The 5,097-nt window shown below is 41.7% G+C and overlaps 1 non-coding gene across 1 annotated transcript; it reads right to left on the reverse strand.

Moving 5' to 3' along the window:
• Window positions 1-4,305: 4,305 nt before the first annotated feature.
• On the reverse strand, window positions 4,306-4,429 carry LOC132232172 (small nucleolar RNA SNORA28). The gene has a single exon (XR_009452315.1). It is a non-coding gene; the product is annotated as a small nucleolar RNA SNORA28 (small nucleolar RNA).
• Between the last annotated feature and the right edge of the window lie 668 nt (window positions 4,430-5,097).

Consider the following 5,097-nt stretch of genomic DNA (forward strand, 5'->3'; position numbering starts at 1 on the left):
ATGCCGGGAGCCGGTCCATCCTTGCTGTTTCAAGGGACCTGGCATATATGGCATATGGTTCTTAATATGTTTGCTCACCTTCTTGGCGCTGTGTTTTAACCAAGGTCACCTCTCCGAGAAAGGTTGAATCCGCAGGTAGGGATTTTCCCCTGAAGTTAGGGAGGGAATAAAACCCCTCAACTAAGTGCCAGGCGGGTAATTAATCCCTTTAACTACGAACAATCATGCTTAAACTACATAATCTTTTCTCCCTGGAATGGAGATAAGAAACGCCCTAACCTTTGTAATAGAGATTGATAGGATTGAATCAACTGGTATAAATACAGTTGTAACAAGACAGAAAGACTCAGAACTCAGGAGACAGAATTCAGAAGTCAGAACCTACACGGAGCCTAGAGACAGAAGAACTTCGCTGGCGAGAGCATGCCAGAGGATCCTGGACTGGGACTGGCCTCGGAGCCTAGAGACAGAGCCTAGCGGGAGAACATGGCAAGGGATCCTGGACTGAACCTGACTACAGAGATTGGCAGGAGAACCTGACTGGAACCTTGACACTGAACCTGACTGGAGAGCCTGGACAGAACCTGGCTGGAGAACCTAGCGAGGGAACATGGCTACAGAACCTCGCTGGAGATCCGAAGCAGAACCTCTCTGGAGATCCGGGCTGGAGATCCTGGCTAGGCTGCTGATCAACTGAACGCTGTCTCCGTGACATTCCTTCTTCGCCGACTCCGTCCACACCTTTGGGGACCCCTGGACCCGCTGGGGTTTGGACCCCGGCATATGGCGCCCGAACAGGGACCCCTAGGTAAGCGCCCCGCACTCGGGACGGATCGGACTCCACCGTAGGAAGAAGGTGGATAGTCTTCGCCGACTCCGTCCACACCTTTGGGAACCCCTGGAACAGGATTCCCCTAGGTAAGCCCCCCTCCCCCATTGAGAACCCCCACACTCGGGACGGATCAGACTCCACCGTAGGAAGAGGGTGGATAGTCTTCGCCGACTCCGTCCACACCTTTGGGAACCCCTGGAACAGGATTCCCTTAGGTAAGCCCCCCCCCATTGAGAACCCCACACTCGGGACGGATAGGACTCCACCAGGGTGCTACAGACCCCCCTATAGAGGATAAGTAGGGTAAGAAGGTGGATAGTACAGAACTTAGATTGAGAAGATGTGCCATACTGAGTCCAAAGAAAGAAGACTCTGTATTGATTCTTAGATTGAGAAGATGTGCCATACTGAGTCTAAAGAAAAAAGACTCCGTATTGATCTTTTAACACATATGCTTGTTAGCAGCGGAATTAAGGTTACTCCCAGTCAGATGGAACATTTTATACAAGAAATACGTCCATGCTTTTCTGAGGAAGGAAAGGTGCCAGAATGGTAAATGTAGAGGCATGGGAGAAGGTAGGCCCAAGGAGCCTTATCCTTAACCCCACTGCAGCCTTTCCACCCCGGGAAAGTGCAGGATTGGCAAGCTCTCCCTGAGGTGATAGATCAGGACTCAGGTAATAGCAGAAAGCGCCAATCCTACTCTTAAAATGGATACAAGAGAGCGTTTCAGGTTTTTCTTTTTAATGCCTGCTTTTAAAAAATAAAAAAGGGGGAATTTGCCGGGAGCCGGTCCATCCTTGCTGTTTCAAGGGACCTGGCATATATGGCATATGGTTCTTAATATGTTTGCTCACCTTCTTGGCGCTGTGTTTTAACCAAGGTCACCTCTCCGAGAAAGGTTGAATCCGCAGGTAGGGATTTTCCCCTGAAGTTAGGGAGGGAATAAAACCCCTCAACTAAGTGCCAGGCGGGTAATTAATCCCTTTAACTACGAACAATCATGCTTAAACTACATAATCTTTTCTCCCTGGAATGGAGATAAGAAACGCCCTAACCTTTGTAATAGAGATTGATAGGATTGAATCAACTGGTATAAATACAGTTGTAACAAGACAGAAAGACTCAGAACTCAGGAGACAGAATTCAGAAGTCAGAACCTACACGGAGCCTAGAGACAGAAGAACTTCGCTGGCGAGAGCATGCCAGAGGATCCTGGACTGGGACTGGCCTCGGAGCCTAGAGACAGAGCCTAGCGGGAGAACATGGCAAGGGATCCTGGACTGAACCTGACTACAGAGATTGGCAGGAGAACCTGACTGGAACCTTGACACTGAACCTGACTGGAGAGCCTGGACAGAACCTGGCTGGAGAACCTAGCGAGGGAACATGGCTACAGAACCTCGCTGGAGATCCGAAGCAGAACCTCTCTGGAGATCCGGGCTGGAGATCCTGGCTAGGCTGCTGATCAACTGAACGCTGTCTCCGTGACATTCCTTCTTCGCCGACTCCGTCCACACCTTTGGGGACCCCTGGACCCGCTGGGGTTTGGACCCCGGCAAGAGAAATTCCAGTAGAACTTTTTCTTTGTCGGATCTCCTTCCTCATCCTTTGCCCCAAGCACACAAGAGGGGAAGTACTCCCTCCAGAAGTCAGCAGTTGAGATGAGGAACTTGCCTTGTCCCCAGGTCACCTGACATTTCACCAGCCCACACTTCTGACTCATCCTTACCCCTCGGAACCCCTTTGGCCTGTCAGCTCTGGGCCTGGTCTTCCCCCCGGGGCCTGACGCTCATCCTGAGCGGCTGCTGTTTCTTTTCCTCAGGCAGCTGCTCTTTCTAACCAGAGCCCCCAATCTGTTTGGGGAGCTTTGTCTTCCAAAACCTCCCCTTCCAATGCATCAAAAAGACAACATTTTTAAAAAACAGCACACACACACACACACACACACACACACACACACACACATCCCTGTCACCTGCTCTCAAACATAAAATTTGGGGAGGAAAAAAGCACACTGAGAAGATAGCACATTGTACTATGTATTCTGTAGGCCCTCACTGCTTTGTATCTCATCTCTTTATTTGTTTATGCAAATGCTAGCTTTCCAGTCGACAAAGTAGAAAATTAAGAACTAGAAGGATGGGAATCTTTTAAAATTAAAAATAGTTGTGCAGTGATTGAGGGTAAAATTTTGCTGTTTTCAAGCATTGTTTTAATGTTACTATTTTAGATTTACAAATTAATGTGCGTTTTTTAAATAATTTGAATATAAAGTGCAAATCTGGGATTTTTTTTCCCCATTTGCATTGGTTCAGGATTCTTCCCAGATAGTTTCCCATCTAACTGGACATGAATGAATGCCATAATAACAACCAACCCAATTTCTTCCCTACATGAAGAGTTCTGATTGTCTAACCATTATGCATACCCTAAAACTAATACAAAATAATATTTAAAATAAATAAGTAAATAAATAAATACTGGTTGTAAAGCCTGGGTTTGCAACAGCTTTTTTTTTTTTTGAGCATTTTTGCATCTTTATTGGCAATTCCTCTACTGTGGAATGATTAAGTATTTTGTGATTTTTTTTAATTAAATCTTTATTGTTCAGATTAAAAAAAAAAAAGAATTCTGCATTCCAACCCTTAGCTTGATCTAAACACTGTACCTTGAACACTGAATGATGTTGCATAGGGAATTTATTAGATCATTTTAGTAATTGATCTTTTTAATAAAACGTATATACTATTACATATAATTATTTTAGAATTATTTTCTACACATTTGGATATTTTACATTTTCAGACTATTTTCTCTATCTGGGATGCCTTCTCTTCACTCATTGTATACATGAATTTATTTTAAATGTAAAAAAGAGCTTGGCAGGTGTGGCTCAGTGGTTGAGTGTTGACCCATGAACCAAGAAGTCACTGGTTTGATTCCCGGTTAGGGCACATGCCCAGGTTGTGGACTTGATCCCCAGTAGGGGGCGTGAAGGAGGCAGCCAATCCATGTTTCTCTCTCAGTGATGTTTCTCTCTCTCTCCCTCTTCCTTTCTCTCTGTAAAATCAATAAAATAAAATATTAACACACACACATACTACATAAGTACATTGTTATTATAAAAATGGAAACAATACAGAAGTATATATAGAAAATCTTTTTCTCCCTTAATGTAAGATAATGTGATTGTGTTTGGGGTATCAGTGTGCCAACTGAAAAGCTAGGTCCCCCAGACTTCCATGTAGCGCGTGTGGCTGCATGACAGCTCTGGCAACGAGCTCTAAGTTGGAGTCTAATGGAGACACAAATATAATCATGCACACATACAAATATACACATCTATTCACATGGGAGGAGAGCAAGAGAAGTAACTTTCAAAACCAGAACCTATTAAAAAGTGTTTAATTTATTATTTTTTATTTATTTTAATTTTTTATTTTATTTTATTTTTTATTTTATTTTTTAACACTGTCTAAGTCTATATAACGGCTTGTCTCACAGAGGAGAACACCGGAATAGGTTAGACTTTGTTGCTGTAGCAAGCTCAAATTGTGTCAGACAGTGTCGATCATCTGCCACAGAGTGTTGCTTGCAAAAAAGTGTTTAATTTAGTTGAATAAAACAGAGGAACTAATTAAATGCCTCTGAAAGCTATGACTAAAATAGTCAGAAAACCAGAGAGATACCCCAAATTCAACCAGATACCATTTTAATACCCATACAAATTATAGAACGAATAACAAATATTTGAGACCAAAATATATCATATTAATGTTTTCTTTTGCTAAAGACTCTATATATATTTAGAATTACCGAGTTGTAATAAGAATTTTACTTACTAGGTTAACAAGGTAGCCTTGTGATTACAAATTAAACTGTAGAATTGAGTAATTTATTTAAAGGTATGGATTTTAGTAGTTTTACTGTTCATGTATAGTATTAGAATACATATATAATAGACTTTAAGTTTCAACATATTTTTAAGTTTAATTCATAGGAATGACTTAATTACTTGGGGCTATTTGTCATTTAGACAATTGAAGGACTTTAAAAAGACTGTATTAAATTTATAAGTCCAGTTTAAAACACTTAAAAGAGTTTAATTACCTAAGTTAGAAAATGTAATAAAATATTAATGGAAGGTCATTAAAGTGACAGTTTAAATCTGCTAGGCTTATAATGGAATAATAAAATTTGTAAGCTGAACTTAAATGTTTAAAGAATTAAATTAGAATTCATGAATTAATAAATTATTAATT

The sequence above is a fragment of the Myotis daubentonii genome, chromosome 3 (assembly GCF_963259705.1).
Source record: "Myotis daubentonii chromosome 3, mMyoDau2.1, whole genome shotgun sequence".
Taxonomy (NCBI): Eukaryota; Metazoa; Chordata; class Mammalia; order Chiroptera; family Vespertilionidae; genus Myotis; species Myotis daubentonii.